The sequence below is a fragment of the Scyliorhinus canicula genome, chromosome 9, assembly GCF_902713615.1.
Source record: "Scyliorhinus canicula chromosome 9, sScyCan1.1, whole genome shotgun sequence".
Classification (NCBI taxonomy): Eukaryota; Metazoa; Chordata; class Chondrichthyes; order Carcharhiniformes; family Scyliorhinidae; genus Scyliorhinus; species Scyliorhinus canicula.
Genome location: NC_052154.1, coordinates 138803251 through 138827738, shown reverse-complemented (window position 1 = coordinate 138827738; position 24488 = coordinate 138803251).

Here is a 24488-nt window from a genome sequence, read left to right as displayed (position 1 = left end):
ACATTGCCAATGCAGACACCTTAATTCACCTTCCATTACCTGAAAGCACACCATCCCCCTTAGTACCGCAAGAGATTGTGCTGGTGCTCAACTTTATGGGTTCCTTGCCTGTCACAGCACAGCAAGTCAAATACTGGACTAACAGGAACCCTTTGTTGTCAAAGATCAAGGGCGCGATTCTCCCGAGTTACGAAAAATCGGGAAGCTGGGGTCAAAAATGGGCGCGTTTGACGCCAGCCTCTGCCCCCCCGACCGGGAACCGATTCATCTCCCCAGTCGGGGCTAGCATCGCGCGGCCGTGAACTCCGGCATCGCGGGCTTAACAAATTTCGTTAAGCCCGCTGGCCAAAGTTAGCGACAGCTGACGCGTCAGATGACGTCAGCCACGAATGCGCGGATTGGACGACTCCAACCCGCGTATGCGCGGATGACGTCATCACGCATATGCGTGAAACCCGCGCATGCGCGGGCCGTTATGCCCCGCAGAAGCCCCGCGGATGGATCAATCGGGGCGGCGGAGGGAGAAAGAGTGCGCGGGGTAAGTACCCGCTGCCCGCGATCGGTGGGCACCGATCGCGGGCCCATGGCACCCATGGCACGGCCATGGTACAGCCGTGCCAATCGGTGCCATGGTTCCCGAGGACGGGACTTTACGGCCGTTTTTACGAACGGTCAGAGCAGGTGTGTTTTACGCTTGTAAAAACGGCCGTAAAGGCCTTGGAAATCGGCCCATCGGCCAGGAGAGAATCGCTGCTCGCCGTAAAAAAACGGCAGGCAGCGATTCGTGTCGGGAGGCGGGCGTGGGGGGGGGGGGAGAATAGCGGGAGGGCGTCGGACCAGCGTGTCCGTAAAAATTTACGCCGCCCGCTATTCTCCGATTTTTCGTAAGTCGGGAGAATCGCGCCCCAAGTTCATGAAATTGCATGGTTGGCAAAACGTGAAAGTTTCTGAAGAGATGAAGCAGTATCAGCTCAGAAAGGGTGAGCTTAGTTACAAGCATGGTGACATCCTCTGGGGATCGAGAGTGATCGCCCCAAAACCAGGAAGACAGTTGTTACTAGGAGAGTTACATTGTGCCTATCCAGTGGTATCAAAGGTGAAAATGTTAGCAAAGAGCTACATATGGTGGCCTGGGAGTGATGTAGACATAGGACAGATGGTAAAACAGAGTGACCAGTGCCAACTACAACAGAAATCACCTGCCACCTCTCCCTTACAGTCTTGGGAATGGCCAGGTCGACCATGGATGAGAGCCCACATTCTTTACATTGGCCCATTTCTGGTGTGCCGCTGGTGCTAGTGTCAGACAATGGCACAGCACTCATGAGTGCTAGGTTCCAAAGGTTCATGGCCTTCAATGTCATTAAACTCATTTGCACGGCACCATACCAGCCCTCATCGAATGGGTTAGCTGAGCGTGATGCCCAAATGTTCAGGGCTGGCATGAAAAAACAATCACTTGCTCCATTGGAGACTTAAATGACCCATTTTCTCCTGACTTACAGAACCACCCCGCATACTATGACAGGAATAGTTCCAGTTGAGTCGTCACTGGGCCATCACGTAAGGACCAGATTAAGCCCCATAGTTCTGAAGTTTCCAGGGTGGAGACAAGGCAGAGTTGTCAAAAGAGGAACTATGATTCTTTGAACATCGTGAGGGCATTTGAGATAGAGATAGTCTTCGTGAAAAATTAAGTTTCTGGAGTTGTGGTGGCCAGATCGGAGCCATTATCATGTGAGGTGCAAGTACAAAACAGGTTAGTGAAGAAGCATGTGGACCATTTGAGAAGGTAGGAACCACCCAGAGAGCCAATGCTGCTGCCTGAGGCAGTTGTGCTGGAAAGTAGTGTGGTGGTTTGCTCAAGGGAAGAAGTGGCTGAACAGCCAATGGCAGGCCAAAGTGCTGCTCCCATTGACAATTACGAAAGTGAGATTCCAGAGGAGAGTGCTCGTGAGATAATTGCAGCAGAATCCACTTCGGCAGTCGAACCACAGCCAGTTGAGCTACATCACTCCCCGAGGAAGAGACAGTCCCCTGACAGATTGTGTTTCGATGGGCTGTGTACAAGAAGTCTTTCTCAGTTCTGGTGTTTTGTTCATGGTATAACTGCTTCATATATTGTATCTAAAGGGGGAGGGATAAAGTAGCTGGCCTCTTTAAGGGACGTACATCAAGAGGGTCATGTGACCCCAGAGTAGATCCCAGAACTAGTAGTGATAATGTCGTGAAAGACTGGCTGGAATTGTCTGGCCATTCGCTGACGACCGGATTCTTTGGTCTCACCTGCAGCGCAGCCTTGTCCATGGGTTTCTAGGCAGCATGGGAGGCTTCAATGGGAATCCCCATTGTAATACCAGTCCTGGTCACTTCTTATCCAACTATGCCTCTTCTGACCTTGTTTTAGACCTATCAAACACCTCAAAAACTTTCCATCTATGTCAACTGAACAAATAGGCTTCATACTTTGCAAGAACACAAGTACTTTCAGTGTACCAGATTATTAATAGCTGAAGATGTTGTGTGTGAGTTCCTAGTGCTTCCACCATGTTTCCCTGGTAACAATGTGTGACGCATGTACTCCAAAACTTAATTTTATTTATTTGTGGGATGTGGGTGACACTATTTATTGCCATCCTTAGGATGTTCCGAATGATGTTTTTTTTAAAAAATAATTTTTAATGAAATTTTTTACAGAAAATATAACAACAAACAATAGCAAGCAACAATAAAACAACATAATAAGCATAACACCCCAAGACCGTAACAGCACAAATATCGAGCCCCCCCACCCCCCCCCCCCCCCAAACCCGGTAAACAACAAAAGAACTTGAAAATAGATTCAATTAAATAAACATAGTCAACCCCCCCCCCCTTTTACCCCCCCTCCCCCCCCCCCCCGGGTTGCTGCTGCTGCTGACCTAGTTCCCTATCGTTGAGCCAGAAAATCGAGGAAAGGCTGCCACCGCCTGAAGAACCCTTGTACCGATCCTCTCAGGGTGAATTTGACCTTCTCCAGCTTAATATAACCCGCCATGTCATTGATCCAGGTCTCCACGCTTGGGGGTCTCGCATCCTTCCACTGTAGCAAGATCCTCCGCCGGGCTACTAGGGACGCAAAGGCCAAAACACCGGCCTCTCTCGCCTCCTGTACTCCCGGCTCCGCCGCAACCCCAAAAATCGCGAGTCCCCAGCCTGGCTTGACCCTGGATCCTACCACCCTCGACACTGTCCTCGCCACCCCCTTCCAGAACTCCTCCAGTGCCGGGCATGCCCAGAACATATGGGCATGGTTCGCTGGACTCCCCGAACACCTGACACACCTGTCTTCGCCCCCAAAGAACCTATTCATCCTAGACCCGGACATGTGGGCCCGGTGCAGCACCTTGAATTGGATGAGGCTAAGCCGTGCACATGAGGAGGAAGAGTTAACCCTCTCCAGGGCATCAACCCATGTCCCATCTTCAATCTGTTCCCCCAGTTCCCCCTCCCACTTAGCCTTTAGCTCATCTACTGACGCCTCCTCCACCTCCTGCATTACCTTGTAGATATCAGATATCTTCCCATCCCTGACCCAGACCCCCGAAAGCACCCTATCACTCACCCCCCTTGCAGGAAGCAAAGGGAATCCCTCCACCTGCCGCCTGGCAAACGCCTTTACCTGCAGGTACCTGAATATGTTCCCCGAGGGGAGCTCAAATTTCTCCTCCAACTCCCCCAGGCTCGCAAACCTCCCATCAATGAACAGGTCCTTCAGCTGTCTGATGCCCGCTCTGTGCCAACCCTGGAACCCCCCATCAATGTTCCCCGGGACGAACCGATGGTTCCCCCCTAGCGGAGCCTCCATCGAGCCCCCCACCTCGTAGGAGGGAGCGGCAACGGCGCCGTTACCAGGGCCCCCAGGCTTGTGCCTACACAGGACACCACCTCCAACCATTTCCATGCTGCCCCCTCCCCCTCCACCACCCACGTGCGCACCATCGACACATTGGCCGCCCAATAATACCCCGAGAGATTGGGTAGCGCCAGCCCTTTCCGAATGATGTTAAGAGCCAAATAGAAAAGGAAGACTTTCACTGAAATAATGCCTTTCACAACCTCTGGATGTTCTAGTGTGCTTCACAGACAAAGAAGCACTTTTCAAGTGTAGTCACTGTTAATGTCAGCCAATTCAAGAATAGCAAGCTCCCACAAACATCGATAAGCGATGATCAGAAAATCTGTTTTTTGTGATGTTGAATGAGAGATAAATACTAATCAGAAAGTCAGGGATAACTCCTTTGCTCTTCTTGAAACAATGACATGGGATTGATTACTTTTACTTTAGAGAGCAAACAGGTCCTGGGTTTAAAATCTCATCCCAAATGTTGGTTCTACCAGTGGTGCAGCATCGAAATGTAAGCCTAGATTTGTGTGCTTAACATTCTGGATTGGGACTTGAACCCACAATCTTCTGATCAGAGGCACATGTGTTACCAAGTAAACCATGAGTGGAAATTCTTCTGGGCCTGTTTTTGGGCTCAGACTCAGTGCACAGTCAGCACATGTGCCGAAAGAGAAGCCAGATGCTGGCCTCAATTTGGACCATTTTGTATTTCATGAATCTTTATTGTTGCAATCCCAGTTGATGTTATACCTGGATGGGAAGATCTTAGAATAGAACCTTGGTTCAAAAGTTATTTTTTTAAACAAAACATGGAGGAACAGAGTCATAAGGCTGCTAATTATTTTTAACAACAAGAAAAAACATATATTAAACTGGAATAATGGGATTATTATAGAATATTCCTTTACTCCTGTTAGATGAATTAAGCATTCTGAATTCTCCCTCAGTGTACCCGAACAGGTGCCGGAATGTGGGATTTTCGCACTACCTTCCTTGCAATGTTAATGTAAGCCTACTTGTGACAATAATAATGATCATTATTATTAACTTAACAAGTACACATAGATTTTAAGATTAATATGGATTACAAAGTACTTCTTAAACTACAATGTTCTCATTCACACAATGTTCCTTTAAGCACTCAGGTCAAGTACTCAGGTGAAGCACAATGTGGTCAAATACACACACTCTGCTCTGAACCCAAGTTAGTGGATTTCTCTTCAGAATCCCCCTTCCCAGATTATTGTCACATGAGCGATCCAAACTCCATTCCCAAAAACATGCTTTAAAATCTTCTTTCACAATGATGCTTTCCATTAGCAATTTTTATTCCGAAATCCAATCAAGGTTTTTCAAATAACACGTTTACATAAAGCTGCTGGTCCATTTTTAACAGCGGATCCAGTGTCCAGGCTTTACACCACCCCTAAAAGTTGTATTTGTCCTGACTGTTGTTCAAACTGTTCACAATTGCTTTAACTCTAGATTCCCAGAATCTATTAAAATGGCATTACATTTTTGATTTAACTTTAAAGTCTGCTTTTCCACTTTAAGTCTGGTTACTACAATTTGTTGTAGAGTAAACACTTTGTTTACTCTTCCTTGAATTCTTCTGAACAATACCTTGGTCTCTGTTCTCTTAATATCAGTTGTCTCAAGACATTCTTTATGTCCCAGCTCCCTGGTTCTCTGTACAGTAACTGGTTCTGTGGGAAGCCAGCTTCTTTGCAGCATCCTTGTCCTGTTCAGTCTTTCTTCTGACAGAGTTGAGAGATGTTCACTCCACAGTGTCCTGTCTTCAACGGTAATATATCCAACTAAAATTAAAATGTAAAAGCTTCTCTACCTTGTAAGGCCCCCCAGTTGCTAAGTAGCCACTGTTAGTTTATTTACTCTTCATGAAACACAGTTGGAACTGAACCAACCCCCACACATATAAACACCTGTGTCCAGCATGAGTCTAACTATAGGTTTTACCCTTTCTTCCACAGAAACATTAAATTAAACCCACGAAAGACTATTTCTAATGTTTACCAATATAAATCCCTTAAAACTACCTTTGCTTTCCTAACATTATCTTACGGTCTGTCATCGCTCCATAGTTAACTCCTATATGGAAGATGATGAACGTCAAGCCAGATGTCTTATCGGCATGACCAAAAAGCAAATCCTGGGAGAGAATTTGAAACAGGAAATGGGGTTCAAATATTCCTGTTCCTTATGACTCCTGAAGGGATTTTTCGAATGCAATTTTTTTTTTAAGCTTACCTCTTGCCAGCAGCACCTATGCATCAGAAACAATTGCTTTTCAGCGGGCATGAAAATGAGGCAGATTTTAGAATGGACGATGATCTAAAACACAATGGGCAACAAGTTGAAAGTATACCTCTTAATCTAGATCTTGCGGCAAGATGTTGCCCCTGATCATCAGTGTATATAAAAAAAGAACAAATACATTGAATACTATTATGAGCAGTCGACTTCCCTTACAAACTCTTTCATTAAGATTACAGCATTTTGTTTTATTTAATTCCATTTCACAGTCATTTTTTGCAATAAGGATCTATAACTTAGATAAGGACGTTTGAAGCTCTCAGTATTGAACTAGTACATGTAAAGCACATCTGGGCTGACTGCAGAGAGGGTATTCAGGCAAGATAGAATCACACAATGGTAATCAAAGGTGCCCATTTTCCTTCAGCTACTTTACGTGGAAGGAAAATGTGACGGGCCACATTCGAATGTGGCATTCTTCCCACTTGATTTTTCCACTCTGCACTGAAACTAGATGACGCTTTATTTCCAGGTACTAGATACCAATGGCTGAGGATTAATTTCTGGGGCACTTAAAGTAGCAAATATTATGCTCTAAAATGATCAACTTCCATCCCTATTTGTTGTGCTCAAGGGGGTGTGTCAAGGCAAGCAGACTGGGAGTCAGTGCTTGATACGCTCGCTAAATTGTCAAATTATGATCAGCACTTGGGTTCAGCAAATAGACTAGATTACGGTATTCATATACATAAAGTTTGTGTCTTTAGGCCCTCTTTTTTGGGGAAGTAACTTTATTGACTGCTCAGTTTTATAATGGCCCTGCCACTTGTCCTGTGCCAATTTCCGAACTGTTAGTCAGATTACACTCCACATGATATTTCCTGATAAAGAAGGTCAGTAGGGATGCTCCTCTGGACAACACATGGAAAGCTAAGGTGTCCCCAGACATTATCGTACCACAACACAAACCACACTCAACGCTCTCCTCTTATAGGTCCAGAAGGTGATCCTGCCACTTGCATGCGGCCAGCTTGCAGGCTCCAAGCCTTTCAAATGTTTGTTATTTCCCGCTGGCGGGATTTATATGTCTTCCACCCATTAAATTCAGTTGTGTCTCAATCCGGTACAAGAGGGCAGGATGTTAACTCACCAGCACCGTTTCCTGCCTGAAATCTGCTGGCAATTAAAATCGAGGCCCCAGGCTCTGATGCAGCAATTTTATTGGAGCAACTGGCTTTTTCTCACTTCAATCTTCCCTCTTTTTATGTTCTTAATGTTTTACATGTGATAATCCTCACGAGCACCATGGAGGATCATTGATTGACGTCCCCCGTGGACTTTGTAGAATGCGAGTTCCTGTGGTGAGTGGACGCAGGACCACCTAGCTGGGGTTTGTTAGTGCGACCTTTAAATGTGGCTCCCAGACCGGGTCTGGTAGTTCCCGATAGTCCTGGGCTGGGACGTTTGTTTTTGTGCCAGGATAGTGGCGTTATCTGCTGTTTGAAAAAAACCAGTTTGGCTTTTCACTCTGCGCTGCCTGGAATTTTATTAAGTTAGTAAAACTGAATTTTTTAACCAATAATTCAGTAAAGAACAAAGTTCACAAAGAATAATATATAATGTGAGTAGACAGAATAAAATTAACTTGTGCTAGCTTAAAGGTGCAACACGAGTGCAAGTTTCTTTGGATCAGACATTTACAATCAGGTTCCTGTCCTTTAATGATTCATTTTTTTATTTGTTAATATTTTTTTAAAATGAGTGGATCAGGCCAAAAGCTTTTCAGGGACTTGAAACGGAGCCGTCGTATGTTGCAAGGAGTTGAAATGTGTTATTGTACAAGTACTTCACCCACATTACAATAAAAGATTAACTAAAATGTTCTTGAGCACTTGGAAGGCAAGAGTAGAGATAACCCAGATAAAATTTAACCACGCATAATTTAGAAAATATATTATGATTATATAGAGACTGAAGGAAGGCAAGGATAGAATTAGATTTAGCATCATGGGACTTGTTTTCAGTATCGTGGTGTGAGTTCACTCCTGTGCCCCTGTGTCTGGAATGCAATGCCCAATTTTGGGAATTGAAACATATGCAAAACATTCAAACATTGGAGACGGTGCACAGAAGAGATATGATCAGAGGACTGAGTGATGAGTGATTAGTGCTGAAAGGAGAAATTGAGGGGGGACCTTATCAGGGCAAATAAATAGCAAATATTATAACAAAGGTTATTTTTGTTGTTGAGAAAATGGCTTGAATGGCTGGTAGTGAGATTCTGCCAAAGTTTCTCAGAGCTGGCTATCGAGACCGCCATGAGAGACACCTTTGTAAAACTCTGATTTGTTTTTTTCAAATTTTTCTTTGTGCCAAGGCCTTAAATTTAAGGCTAGATTCTTCCACCTCGCCCGCCGGAAGACACCACGGGCGAGATGCCAACAATGGAGAAATCCATTGATCTCAGGTGGGATTCTCCAGTCGCTGGGTAGACGCAGCCGGAGAATCCTGCCCTGAGAGTTTAGGTTTGAAGGGCAGAGAGATTAAATCTGTATTTCAGTATTTAGTGGTACATGTTTTGGTACACTTATGTGAGGAATGTAGGAGCAACAGTAGTTGATTTGGCCCCTCAAGCCTGCTCTGATATTTAACTCGATCATGCTGATTTTCTACTTCAATACCATCTTCCCTTAATATCATTGGTATCAAAAAATCTATCAACCTATTCTTTGAATATACTCAATGACTGAGCCTCCACAGCCCTCTGGGGTGGAGAATTCCAAAGATTCACCACCCTCTGACAGAAGATATTCCTCCTCATCTTAATCCTAAATGGCTTCTTATTCTGAGACTGGGTCCCCTGGTTCTAGATCCCCAACCAGGGGAAGCATCTTACAACTAATGCTCTCGAGCCCTGTAAGAATTTTGTCTGTCACAATGAGATCATCTATCATTCTTCTAAACTCTTGAGAATACAGGCCTGATCTCCTCAATCTTTCCTCGTATAACAATCCTGGCAATCCTGAGATTAATCTGATGAACCTGAATGCATATCCGCTATGGGCAGTGTATCCTTCTTTAGGTACTGTCATGTGAGAGTACCATTAAGAAATGGGTGTTTATAAATGGATGTGTATATAAATATCTGTAGTGAGAATACCTTTAAGAAATGGGTGTTTATTACTGCAGTGATGTCAGAGAGTGGGTGGAGCTGGGCTGTCTGTCAGCGTTTTACTTTCATTTTAGGCTGTTTGCTGCAGGGTGTGTTTTAGTTTTGTTTTCAGTGTTGGAGCTGAAGCCAGACAGAACAGGTGTACTGTTGATCTATCTGCCATGAAAAGACTATCTCTTGATTGTTTGGTGAATTCAGAATTATAAATGTTCTCAGTAGTGAATGTAAACTTAATGTGCTTCTGTTAAAAGGTGGTTCTTTTGTCTTCTGGATGTTGTTTGGGAAGGTATAAAGGATTACTTAGTGTTATATTCTTTGGGGATTGTATTTGAATGAATAGTCGCTGAGATGTTCACTGTATGCTTTCAAAGGGTTAACTTGAATTCATAGAATAAACTTTGTTTTGCTTTAAAAAATACTTTTCCATTTCTGCTGTACCACACCTGTAGAGTGGGCTGTGTGCTCTTCATACCACAATCTATTAAAAGTTGTGGGTCAGGTAAACTCCATGATACACTTTGGGATTCTCTAAATCCTGGCCCATAACAAATTTGGGGCCCGAGGGGGATACAAGTCGATCTATTGGATTGGCTTAGTGATCTTAAACACAGTGAGGGGTGAGCACATTGTAGTTGCTTTTCAGGTGTGGTATTCCAGTTTAAGTGGGGAGTGTGTTGTGGACAATGGCTCTTTCAGGGGTTCAGATGTTTTGGGAGGTGGAGAAGGTCACACGCAGTACCTTATGGACAGAGACTAAAAGCAGACTGTTAGATTTGGCAAAAACATTGCAATTAACATTACCTGAAAAAATGCGAAAAGATGAGGTAATTATGGCGGTGGCTAAGCATTTAAAGTTGCCTGAGATACAGTCTGACTCATTAGAAATAGCAAAGAACCAGTTGCAGCTTAAGCAACTTGAACATGAGAAAGAATTAAAGCAGCTTGAATACGAAAGAGAGGAAAAAGAAAGAGAGAGAGAGAGTGGAAAGAGAAAGTGATAGAGAGGGAAAAAAAGGATAGAGAAGAAAGGAGAAAAGAAAGAATAACCCTAGCAGAACAAAAAGAACGGGAAAGGGTAATACACATCAGGGAAAAAGACAATGAGAGAGTTTGAACTTCAGAAAAATGGCCATGAAACATGACAGTCAGTTAAAATTGGCAGACATAAAGGGAAACATACAGTTGGATTATAGTGATGAGGATAGTGAGAAAGAGCATCATAGTCAAAAGCTTGGCGGGGATCTATTTAAATATGTCCAATATGTCCAAGCAGTGCCAAGGTTTGACGAGAAGGAGGTAGAAGCCTTCTTCATTTCATTTGAGAAGGTGGCTAAACAAATTAAATGGCCACAGGACATGTGGATATTACTGATTCAAACAAAGCTGGTAGGTAGGGCTAGTGAAGTGTTTGCATCACGACTGGAGGAGGTATCTGAGACGTATGAGGAGGTGAAAACGTCCATCTTAAGTGCATATGAACTGGTGCCTGAAGCTTACAGACATAGGTTTAGGAATTTAAGGAAAGAACCTGGTCAAACATACATGGAGTCTGAAAGGCTCAGACAGGGTAATTTTGATAGGTGGATAAGGGCTTTGAAAATAGACCAAACTTATGAAGCTCTCAGATAAATTATACTTTTGGAGGAGTTTAAAAATTCAATTCCTGATGCAGTGAGAACTCACGTGGAAAAGCAGAGTGTTAAAACTGCAAGATTAGCAGCAGAAATGGCAGAAGATTATGAATTAGTTCATAAATCAAAGCTTGGTTTCCGACATCAGTTTCAGCCTGTGAGGAATAGAAACTGGGGACATGAGTACTGATCAAGTGGTAAAAGTAAAGGTGATCTGATGGGAGATAATAAGGAGAGTGTACCTCAGATTAAAAAAGAAATCCAAGAGGGAGGAAAAGAAATGAAAAAAATCAAATGTTTTCACTGTAATAAACTAGGCCATGTAAAGTCACAGTGTTGGTGGTTGAAGAATAGCACTGGGAAGGCTGATGTGGTAAAATAGGAGAAGACAGTAGGGTTTGTTAAAGTGGTAAAGGAAAGCCCAAGTGAAGTGAAGGAGGTGCAAAAGATTGTACAGCCTGATCAAGAGGTGATTGATAAGAAGGTGCCACATCTCTTTAAAGAATTTACTTTTTTGGTAAAGTTTACTCATGTGTATCAGGAGGAGCAGGTAAGGAAGTCACAATTTTAAGAGATACAGGAGCTGGTCAATCTTTAATGGTAAGAGATGAGGAGTTATGCAATTTGTGAATAATGTTTCCAGAAAAGGTGGTAATATGTGGAATTCAGGGTGAGATGAGTAGTGTTCAATTATATAAGGTAAGATTGGAAAGTCCAATGAAGAGTGGTGATGTGGTAGTAGGAGTAATAGAGAAACTATCTTGTCCAGGAATACAGTTTTTCTTGGGTAATGATATAACTGGATCGCAGGTGGGAGTGATGCCTACTATGGTTGATAAGCCAGTGAAAAATCAGACAACTGAAGTGTTGAAGGACATATATCCTGGGATTTTTCTGGATTGTGCAGTGGCAAGGTCACAAGGTCACAGGTTAAGACAACAGGAGAAATCAAAGAGTGAAGAAGAAGTTGAAGTGCAATTATCAGAAACGATTTTTGATCAGATAGTTGAAAAAGAACAAGAACAGGTGGAGGATGAGGCGGATGTTTTTAGTTCAGGAAAATTGGTGGAGTTACAACAAAAAGATATATAAATAAAATGGATGTATTAGAAAACATACACAGAAGAGGAATCTGAGTGTATACCAGAGTGTTGTTGGTCTGAAAGTAATGTCTTGATGAGAAAATGGAGACCTTTACATATGCAGGCGGATGTAAAGTGGGTAGAAGTTCATCAAGTAGTATTGCCGGTAGGATATCGAAAGGAGGTGTTGCGCGTTGCACAGTAGGTACCAATGGGAGGTCATTTGGAAATAAGGAAAACTCAAGCTAAATTCCAGACCATTTCTATTGGCCTGGACTACATAAAGATGTGGTTACATTTTGTCGATCATGTCACACATGTCAAGTGATAGGGAAACATCAAACAGTGATAAAACAGTGCCCCTTAATACCCATTCCAGCATTTGAGGAACCTTTTACAAGGGTCCTAATTGATTGCGTAGGACTGCTTCCTAAAACGAAAAATGGGAATCAATATCTTTTGACGATAATGGATGTGTCTACTAGGTTTCCAGAAGCCATTCCAGTACGTAATATTACAGCTAAAAAGATTGTGGAGGAGTTACTTAAATTCTTTACTAGATATGGACTATCCTCAGAAATACAATCGGATCAAGGATTGAATTTTACCTCAAGGATATTCAAAGAAATTTTGGGTATCTTAGGAATAAAACAATTTAAATCAACTGCGAATCATCCAGAATCGCATGGAGCATTAGAAAGGTGGCATCAGACATTAAAGACAATGTTGAGGTCGTATTGTCAAGATTATCCAGAGGATTGGGATAAAGGAATTCCATTTGTACTGTTTGCAATTAGGAATGCATCTAATGAATCAACCAGATTAGTCCTTTCGGACTAATTTTTGGTCAGGAGGTAAGAGGACCACTTCAATTGATTAAGAAAAAATTTGTGAGTGGGAAATCAGAAATTACATTATTGGATTACTTGTCAAATTTTTGGCAACGATTACATAGAGCAGGTGAATTGGCTAGACAACTTTTAAAAGTTGCACAAAATGTGATGAAACGGGTAGCGGGCAAGAAATCCAAAGTTCATAGTTTTGCCAGTGGAGATAAAGTTTTGATGTTGTTACCAGTGTTGGGTGAACCTTTAAAAGCAAGGTTTTGTGGATCTTATCTGATTGAAAGTAAATTAAGTGAGGTGAATTATGCGGTAAAAAAACACCAGATAGAAGGAAAACTTAGCAAGTGTGTCATGTGAATATGCTTAAAAGGTACTTTGAAAGGGAAGGAGAGTAAAAGGACGAGGTTTTAATGATTCTAACTCAAAGTGACGAACCAAATCCAGATGACTGTGAATTTGACATACCTCAAATTAAATTGGAAAATGAGGATGTTCTTAAAAATTGGGATAAATTGTAGAGTTACCTTCCAGAGCAAAAACAAACAGACCTGAAAGAGTTATTGATATCACGTGGGCAAGTTTGTGGAGAAAAATTGGGAAGTACTAAAATGGCTATACATGATGTAGATGTGGGAAATGCTGTTCCAATCAAACCGTGGAACCGTTGGAACCGTGAGGATTGGCCTCACGGTAGCATGGTGGTTAGCATCAATGCTTCACAGCTCCAGTGGTCCCATGTTCAATTCCCGGCTGGGTCACTGTCTGTGTGGAGTCTGCACGTCCTCCCCGTGTGTGCGTGGGTTTCCTCCGGGTGCTCCGGTTTCCTCCCACAGTCCAAAGATGTGCGGGTTAGGTGGATTGGCCATGCTAAATTGCCCATAGTGTAAGGTTAATGGGGGGATTGTTGGGTTACGGGTATACGGGTTACGTGGGTTTAAGTAGGGTGATCATTGCTCGGCACAACATCGAGGGCCGAAGGGCCTGTACTGTTCTATGTTCTATGTTCTATGTTAACGTCCATACAGACTTAACCCTTTAAAATTCGCAAAGGTTAACAAAGAAATTGAGAGGATGCTTAAAAATGGCATAATTGAAGTGGGTTGCAGCCAATGGAGCTCAACCATAGTGATGGTACCTAAACCAGATGGTACCCAACGGTTGTGTGTGGACTATAGAAAGGTTAATGCAGTCACAAGAACGGACTCTGATCCTATCCCACGTTTGGAGGATTGCATTGAGAAAGTGGGACAATCAGCTTTTATTTCCAAACTGGATTTACTTAAAGGTTACTGGCAGGTACCTTTATCCGAAGGAGATTTAAGCTTTTGTGATTCCAGATGGTATATACCAATTCAAATTTGGCATGAAAAACACCCCAGCCACATTTCAATGGTTAACTAACAAAGTCGGTTCAGGATCACCAAATTGTGCGGTATACATCAACTATCTGGTAATTTTCAGCCAGACATGGAAAGAATATTTAAAACATCTGATGGAGTTATTTGATCGACTTCAGGAGGCCGGTTCGGTGAGAAACCTGCCAAAAGTGAATTTGGAAAAGCCCAAGTCACTTTCCTTGGCCATACAATCGGACAGGTTCGAATGGTCACACGGGATGTGAAACCAACCGTTATTGAGGAGTTTTCAATACCCTCAAGACGAAGTGAAATGATGCGATTTCATGGCATGAGTGGATTTGATCGAACATTTGTGAAACATTTTTGTTGCGTAGTTGCTCCACTGATGGACTTGCTGAGGAAACGCCGAAAATTTCAGTGGACAGCGGACTTTCAACAGGAATTTGACTGCCTGAAAGCTGTGATAACCAATGCTCCTGTGTTGGAGAATTACAAGGGACTCTGTGGTCAGATTGAACTGAAGTATCTGACTTTAAAGAGAAATGCCGAGGCATGGAGAAATGGATGGATCGTGCAGAGACCTTCTTGTTCAAAGAGACTGTCAATCGAGAAGGATTTCAGTTGGAGGAAGAAGAACAAAAAAAAAAGAACTATATTATTATACCTGTTTGTGTGTGTTGTTTTTTTGACATAATAAATTATATTTACTGTGTGCATTTCTTAAAGGATGGTGAAAAGGTGAAAAATGAAACCATCTTGAAGTTGATGGTTTATTTGTTTTTCTTGGGGGGAGGTGTCATGTGAGAGTACCTTTAAGAAATGGGTGTTTATAAATGGGTGTGTATATAAATATCTGTGGTGAGAATACCTTTAAGAAATGGGTGTTCATTACTGCAGTGATCTCAGAGAGTGGGTGGAGCTGGGCTGTCTGTCAGCTTTTTACTTTCATTTTAGGCTGTTTGCTGCAGGATGTGTTTTCATTTCATTTTCAGTGTTGGAGCTGAACCCAGACAGAGCAGTTGTACTGTTGATCTCTCTGCCAGAAAAGACTATCTCTTGATCATTTGGTGAATTCAGAATTATAAATGTTCTCAGTAGTGAATGTAAACATAATGCGCTTCTGTTAAAAGGTGTTTCTTTTGTCTTCTGGATGTTGTTTGGGAAGGTATTAAGGGTTACTTAGTGTTGTATTCTTTGGGGTTTGTGTTTGAATGAATAGTTGCTGAGATGTTCACTGTATGTTTTAAAAAAGGTTAACTTGAATTCATAGTATAAACATTGTTTTGCTTTAAAAAATAATTTTCCATTTCTGCTGTACCACACCTGTAGAGTGGGCTGTCTTCTCCCCATACCACAATCTAGTAAAAGTTGTGGGTCAGATGAACTCCATGATACACTTTGGGGTTATCTAAACCCTGGCCCATAACAGTAAAAAGACGAAGATTGCACACAATACTCCAGGTGTGGTCTAACCAAGACTCTTATTCCTGTATACTCAAATTCCCTTGTAATAAAGGCTAACAAACCATTTGCCTTCCTATCTGATATGTGAATATTTGCATAAATGTTATGATATAGTGCTGCCTGAGTATGCCACACTTCCTTTGTAAAGTCGGCTTCTCGATACCAAATTCAAACTAAATCGGGGATTGAACACAGTCAGAGGCAAGAGTGAGAGAGAGGCCCAAGTTCTCACATCTGTTTCACAACTGATGGGCAAAAACCAAACTAACATTTAAAACGGTAACCATTTACACCATAACACACAAAAGCAGAACTGTCAAAAAAAGCTCAGTGTCATTAAATGATGCTGCACAGAAGGAGAACATTCAGCCCACTGTGTCCATGTCAGCTCTTTGAGTGAACTGTTTAATTGAGTCCGACTCCCTTGCTCTGCCCCCCCCTTGTTCTATAATTTGTTTTCCCTTTAATCCAATTTCCTTTTGAACGTTGTGATCGAATCTGCTTTCATAACTCTTCAAGGCAATGTATTCCAGGTTGCAATACCACAGAGTCGTATGGTCTGGTTTAGCACACTGGGCTAAATCGCTAGTTTTTAAAGAAGACCCAGGCAGGCCAGCAGCACGGTTCAATTCCCGTACCAGCCTCCCCGAACAGGCGCCGGAATGTGGCAACTAGGGGCTTTTCACAGTAACTTCATTGAATCCTACTCGTGACAATAAGTGATTTTCATTTCATTTCATCTCAGAATTGTACCCCACCCCACGGGATATCATAGTCCCTCCAAATTAAACGCCAATTTAAATGTCCCGGCAAACCTGCCAGTGGGAGGCACACCATGGCGGGGCCATAAAACGGGCTCCATATGTTTTCCTCAGATTGCCTTAGTACCCAGCACCCAACATTTGTGTCCTCAGTGTACTTATCCTGCTGCCAGTGTAGCCAGTTTCTCCTCATTTGTCCTCGCAAAACTTTTCAAACCGCCTCTAAAACCTCACTGCTCTGAGGAGAACTCTAGCTTTTCTAGTTTTCCCCACATAACTGAAGATTTTCATCCCTTCAGTCATTTATCAGATTCCCCCTTACTATTGTAACTGCTGCCATTTAAAAATAATTTTTGGGTGCCCAGTTTACATATTAAGACAGCAGTACAGTCTATTCAAAAAAGGTCCCGTCTGTTTCAACACTGGGCATGCAGCAGCCCGATCCCTGATCAGCCGCCTGTTTCTGTTCTTCCACTGCTGTTTGTCACTGAGCCTGAAACAATGCAGGAAGAGGCGGTATTAGTTGCTCTAATAAAAGACTGTGTAAACATACATGCACCATGAGACAGCAGTATACACTGGATAAATATTAATTCTTAAAAAAGGAATGATCTGTATCTTCATTATTCATGAAAGCATTCAAGGCATTTATAATTAATGGTCCTGTCCATTGTTGGGAAATGAATTTCTCTCTCTGAAATAGAATACAATGTACCAAAAGAATCAATTCGAAAGGATTTGCCAGGCATCTGTGCGCAGGTAACACAAACATTGTCAGCCAGTATTGCGTCTTGAACAATCTGTGTACTTCCATTGAACCCCTGCCAGCGTTTACTGGCGTCAGGACTGACAAGTAGCATGTTCTGCATCTCATTACCAGACATGCTTTGTTAATATAGACTGTCAAATATTACATTAACACAAGGACATTGAGCAAATTTGTGATAAGTGACAGCAACTGTTCCAAAATAGTAAGCATTACGTAACTAGATTATGTCCATCATGAATTAGGGTCCAAGAGTTCAATTCACTGCTTGGCAAGCTATAGCTTCTGGAGTTTTTTGCTGTTTTTGTATACCAGGTGTATAGACCCTTTGAATAACTTCTACTTATAAAGACAATTGCAAACAGAATTTTATGGTTCCTCCCACCAATGGGATCTTTTGGTTTCGCCGAAGCCAAAGGAATTTTGAACAGTTTGCCTAATTTTGCGCCCCCCCCCCCCCCACCCGCCTCTGCTGCCTCTCCGCACAACCCCCCATCCCCACTTCGACAGGCTGTAAAATTTCAACCGTTATGTCTTTTAAAGATTTAACCGTAGAAATAAATATTTGTGATACTTGTGCATGGACACTTCACCAGCTGGATTCTCCGGCAGCGTGATTCTCTGTTTCGCCGGCAGCACATTCACGCCCGTGGATTTCCTGGTAGTGTGGGGTGGCCACAATGGAAAACCCCATTGGCCAATTGGCGGGACTGAGGATCCTGCTGCCGGCGGAGGTGCGGCGCACCAGAAAACAGGTGCGGCGGGACAGAGAATCCCGTCCAATGTGTTCACATTGGATTGTTCAGACAGTTATAATGACAATGGGGCGCCACGGTGGCACAGTGGTTAGCACTGCTGCCTTACAGCTCCAGGGAGCCGAGTTTAATTCAGGTGAATGTGTGGAGTCTGCACTTTCTCCCCATGTTTGTGTGGGTTTCCTCCGGGTGTTCCGGTTTCCTTCCACCGTCCAAAGATGTGCAGGTTAGGTGGATTGGCCATGCAAAATTGCCCCTTAGTGTCCAAAAGGATAGGTGGGATTACTGAGATACAGGGATAGGTGGAGGTGTGAGCCTAAGTAGGGTGCTCTTTCCATGGGTTGGTGCAGACCTGATAGGTCGAATAGCCTCCTTCTGCCCAGTAAATTCTATGATCCTATGATTCTGTCTTAAATTCATTGAAATGTTTGCTTAAACAGCTGGCAATAGGGTGTGAAACAAATATGGTAAATGCACATACACAAACTAATTTAAAGCTCTAGATCATGATTGGAAACAAGTACCTTTCTGAGCCATGAAAATTGGACAAAGTTAATGATATTCTGACAGTGTACTTCATTTTATACATATTGTTATAAAGTAAAAATTGTTAATAACTTCCCTGCCTGAACTCAGTACTGATTCATTACTTGATTATTGCTCATCTTACATCCCACGGAACCATCAGCTTATTCAGCAATGTGCAAGTCACCCACTCACTTCTTACATTTTATTATTTTTGTTTCTTTTCTTTAGGATGTATTGATGCTGGTAAGACTGTATTCTGAGGTGGTGCTGGCCCTTTTTCAAGAGCCTTTATTGGTATAACAGGGTAGCTTTCTAGGCCACTTCAGAGAAAGCATTAAAAACTAACTATACAGTGTGATCTACAGCCACACATTGACCAGGCTTCGTGGAGATTTTTAAAAAATTGTTTACGGGATGTGGACGTTGCTGGCAAGTTCAGCATTTATTGCTCATCCCTAGTTGCCCTGCAGAAGGTGGTGGTGAGTTGCCTTCTTGAACCGCTGTCACCGTTGCAGTGTAGGTACACCCATTGTGCAGTTAGGGAGGAAGTTCCAGGATGTCGCCCCAGTGACAGTGAAAGAACGGAGGTATATTTCAAAGTCAGGGTGGTGAGTGACTTGGAGGAGAACCTCCAGGTGGTGTGGTTCCCAGGCATCTGCTGCTCTTGTCCTTCTAGAGATGGTGGTCGTGGGTTTGGAAGGTGCTGTCTGAGGAACGTTGGTGAGTTACTGCAGTACATCTTGTAGATGGTACACATGCCTGCCACTGTTCGTCGGTGGTGGAGGTTTTGAATGCTTGTGGAAGGTGGAGCAATCAAGCACGTTCTCTTCCCGGGGGTGGGGGGGGGGGGGGGGGCATTAGTGAACCAATTGATTTTATGATAATTTAATCAATTTTATGTTTGCTAGCCCACATTTACATTTCACAGTGACATTGTGGGTGTGAACTCAGCCTTCTGTACCATAACACTACTTTGCCCACAATATGATATACTTATGTAAGAGATGCCTCATACACCTATCGATAGACAAATATGTTTGAGTGTAATGTAATAAGAGTGTGTAAAGCTATTGTTGGTATTTGAGTAACATTATTTCCAGTAATACTAGTTCTTGTTTCAGAGCATTAGTAGAAAACCTCAACAGCCAGGAATTTTGTTATATCTACTCGCAGTCCAAGAGTTAAATGTGAATGTTTTTTTTATATAAGTGTTCTGAACCATCTGCTGTTGTTTTGTAAAGTAATACAGCTTGAAACATTGTGCTGTAAGGTGGAGTTGATGGGAAGGGAATATTAATAGTCCTTCATTCATTGTGTCTAGGTGATAGATCCACAGTAATTGTTAGCAAATCTAGTTTGCTTCTTTGCCATCGAACCTTTAACAGAAATTATGCTCGTCAGGTTATACATTGCTCCAGCAGACTGTTATATGTTGCATTCATCCATCATGAAGCATAGGAATCATAAAGGAGTTTGGAAAAAGTCAGGACAAGAAAGATGAACCTCAGAAAAGATCAGTTCTGATGGCAGATCATCAACATGAAACTGTAAAAATGTTTCACTCTTTTTATTAATAATAATCTTTATTGTCACAAGTAGGCTTACATCAACACCGCAATGAAGTTACTGTGAACAGACCCTAGTCGCCACATTCTGGCGCCAGTTTGGGTACACTGAGGGAGAATTCACAGTCCAAATTGCCTAACAGCACGTCTTTCGGGACCTGTGGTAGGAATCGGGAGCCACCCAGAGAAAACCCACGCAGATAGGGGGAGAATGTGCAGACTCCGCATAGACAGTGACCCAAGCTGGGAACATTTGGAAGGTTCCGGAGAATACATGTCAATACAATGGTTAGCACTGCTGCCTCACAGCACCAGGGACCCGGGTTTGATCCCAGCCTTGTGTGACTGTGTGGAATTTACATGTTCTCCCTGTGCAGCATGGCTTTCCTTTGGGTGCTCCGGTTTCCTCCCACAGTCTAAAGATGTGCAGGTTAGGTGGATTGGCCATGCTAAATTGCCCCTTTGTGTCCAAAGGTTAGGTGGGGTTACAGGAGTAGGGTGATGGAATGAGCCTCGGTTGGGTGCTCTTTCGGAGGGTTGATGCAGACTCGGTGGGCCGAATGGCCGTCTTCTGCACTGTTGGGAATCTATCCATTCTATGAATACTCCTGTCTTTATTCTGAGCTCAGTACAGGCCAGACCCATACAGAGTGGAGCATTTGACAAGAACGAGTGTGGGATGTCCAATAGTTACTCGAGCTTTAGTGAATGGCCTGTGGTGGTATGATTTGCATAGCTGTCTGCCATTGGTGCAGAACACTGGCTTACCATTGGCCCTGGTCGGTCATGTGCCTCTCGACCGATTGGTTGAGACCAGTCATGTGACGGCTCCCCGATTAGTCGAGAGGCTGTGTTAACCCCGCCTCCAGAGCGAGGTATAAATACCCAGAACGCCCGGCGGTCGTCCATTTACTGTAGTCGACCGCAGGGCTAACTTCTAGCTTATCAAAGCCTAACTTTTGTACAGCAACTCGTCTCGTGTTCAATTGATGGTTCATCAAGGCCACAAATCTCCTAATGTCTCTCTGCAATAAGCTGTAAATTAGCTGATGGTAGCCCATATTTTAAAAACTCTTTCCGTCTTTTTTAAGGGAAATGACAAATCCCTAGATGAATCTGGCTGATATTAGAAACTTGCAAAGCGGCAATCAAAACCTTATGATACTGCTGAATAAAACATTAATGTATGGGACTCGTGGGATGGGATGTTCCGAGTGTGGTAGAGATTTCTACCAGAACAGTGGTGTAGAGCAGTGTCCAACCTCCATGTGGGGCATTGGGCCCTGCCTGTCTCCAACCTCACATCCAGATAGTGGATGGTGAGTGTGGTCGGAGATTACCATTGTGAAGTGCCGTTTTGACCAGCCCTAGAGCACCACTTTCCCGACTACAAAGAAGTCAATCCTGGTACATGTGTTGTGTACTGGGGAGAAGAAGGAGAACTCCTTCTCTCCTGGGTGGGTAAACCTCCAAACGTTCACCGCCCCCATCTGCTCCATAAAACGACCAAGTTCCTTTGCCATGTTTGAGGTCTTCCCTTTTTTTGGGATTTGGCCTGGCTGTCCGTGGGTCCTGTACGCAGTTAAACCCCCCGGCCATGATATGTTGGTGCATCACTTTGTCAGGGATTTCCGCCATGGTCTTTTTAATGTATTTCGTGTTGTCCCAGGTGGAAGCATACACGTTAACGAGTACTACCGATGGCCCATCTGGGGCCCACTGACCATGACGTACCGTCCCCCTGGGTCCATAGCCGTCTTTGTTGCTTTAAACATCGTCCTCTTGTTCATCAATATTGCCACCCCCCGGCTCTCGTCCCGTAACAGAAATGGTAGGTCTGTCCCGCCCAGCCCTTTCTTACCCGCAGTCGATCCTGCTCTCTCAGGTGTGTCTTTTGGAGGAAGACTATGTTGGTTTTCATGTTTCTTAGGTGGGTGAAGACTCTGGATCTTTTCATTGGGCCGTTGAGTCCCCTTACATTCCAGGTGACTATTCTGGTAGGGGCTTCTGTCCCCCCTTTCCTGTGGGATTAACCATACTTACCTGGCGGAAATCCCTGACAAAGTGATGCACCAACATATCATGGCCGGGAGGTTTAACTGCGTACAGGACCCACGGACAGACAGGCCAAACCCCAAAAAAAGGGAGGACCTCAAACATGGCAAAGGAACTTGGTCGTTTTATGGAGCAGATGGGGACGGTGAACGTTTGGTGGTAGGCTGACTTAAGGTCCACCGTGGAAAAGACTTTGTATTTTGCGATCCTGTTAACCAGGTCTGAAATACGGGGGAAAGGATACACGTCCAGCTGCGTAAACCTGTTGATGGTCTGACTGTAGTCGATGACCATCCGGTTTTTCTCCCCAGTCCAAACTACCAGCACTTGGGCTCGCCAGGGACTGTTGCTGGCCTCGATCACTCCTTTCTTAAGGAGCCTCTGGACCTCGGACCCGATGAAGGTCCGGTCCTGTGCACTGTATCGTCTGCTCCTAGTGGCGACAGGTTTACAATCTGGGGTGAGATTAGCAAACAAGGAAGGGGGCTCCACTTTGAGGGACGTGAGGCTGCAAACAGTAAGAGGAGGAATAGGGCCGCCGAATTGAAAGGTCAGGCTCTGCAGGTTGCACTGGAAGTCCAGGCCCAAGAGTGCCGGAGCGCATAGACGGGGGAGAATGAGGAGTTTGAAATTTTTGAAAACCCTCCCCTGGACTGTGAGGTCCGCTATGCAGCACCCGGTGATTTGGACGGAATGCGAACCTGAGGCCAATTCAATTTTCTGTTTAACTGGGTGGATGGGGAGCGCGCAGCGTCTTACCGTGTCGGGGTGGATGAAACTTTCCATGCTCCCGGAGTACAGCAGGCACCTTGTTTTGTGTCCGTTGAGCTGCACCGTCGTTGTAGTCTTGGCGAGCGAGCGTGGTTGCGACTGGTCGAGCTTGATGGAAGCCAGTCGTGGTGAGAGTTCCAGATCCTCTTCAGTGGCAGAGTAGTCGCTTGCAGGGTCTTCTGAGTTGGCCCAAGATGGCGCCGCCCAGGACCTGCACGTGGAGTTGGGATCCCAAGATGGCGGCGCCCAGGACCTGCACGTGGAGTTGGGATCCCAAGATGGCGGCGCCCAGGACCCGCACATGGAGCCGGGGCCCCATGACGGCGGCGCCCATGGCCCACACGTGGCGTCCGGGGCCCAAGATGGCAGTGCCCGTGGGAGCCTCGTGGCGGGTGGGGGCAGTGTCAGCGGCGTCCGCGAGCCGGTCGGGGCAGCCGGGGGCACGGGTCGGGAGGACCGTGGGGCTGTTGTGGGAGCCGGGAGGCGGAGCAGAGAGGTTGGTGCATGGCATGGGGCCCTGGGGGGGCCCGGGGGTGGGGGATCCGCGGTCGCTGCGTGGGACAGCAGCGGCCGACTTGGTCTGGCAGACCACTGCGTAGCGGCCTTTCTTCCCGCAGCTCTTACACAGAGCGGAGCGGGCCGGGCAGCGCGGGCGGGGGTGCTTTGAGAGGCCACAGAAATAGCAACGGGGCCCCGCTAGTTTATCGGAGCGACCCGCGGCACAGGCTTTGGGGGGGGGGGGGGGGTCGGGGTCCACGGAGGATGGGGGTGGCGCGTGCCATGAAGTCCAGGGGGTTGATGTGCGGCCGGGGGCGTATACGCGGGCGTTCAGGTCAGCAACCTCCAGGGAGGTTGCAAGACTCCGTGCCTCAGCTAGGCTGAGGGTGTTCTTCTCCAGCAATCGTTGGCGGATAGAAGGAGACTGCATGCCAGCAACGTAAGCGTCTCTGATTAGAAGTTCCATGTGCTCCGTCGCCGAAACTTGGAGACATGCGCACGTTCTCCCTAGAGCTGCGAGGGCCTGGTAAAACGCGTCGAGGGACTCACCAGGGAACTGTTGTCTGGTCGCCAGGAGATGCCGTGCGTATACTTCGTTGACCTGCCGGAGAAAGTGTCCTTTGAGAATCTCCAAGGCCTTCGTCAAAATTGCCTTCGTCTTCGATCATTGCGTAGACCGATGTGCCCACGCATGAGTGGAGGATGTGGAGTTTCTGCTCCTTGGTGGGCTTGCCGGCTGCAGTCGTCAGGTAGCTATTAAAACACGCCTGCCAGTGTTTAAAAATTGCAGACGCATTTGCAGCATGCGGGCTGGTGCGGAGGCAGTCAGGCTTGATACGAAGCTCCATTCCAAAATTCTAGCTGATTAAATTGATGTATCATCAATTCGACTCAAGACACATTTAGGATCCGAACTGTTGCTTTAATCAGATAGTTGTTAGCCCAGTGGTCGACTACAGAAAATGGCCGACCTCAGGGAACTCTGGGTATTTAGAATTTAGAACAGTACAGCACAGAACAGGCCCTTTGGCCCTTGATGTTGTGCCGAGCAATGATCACCCCACTCAAACTCACGTA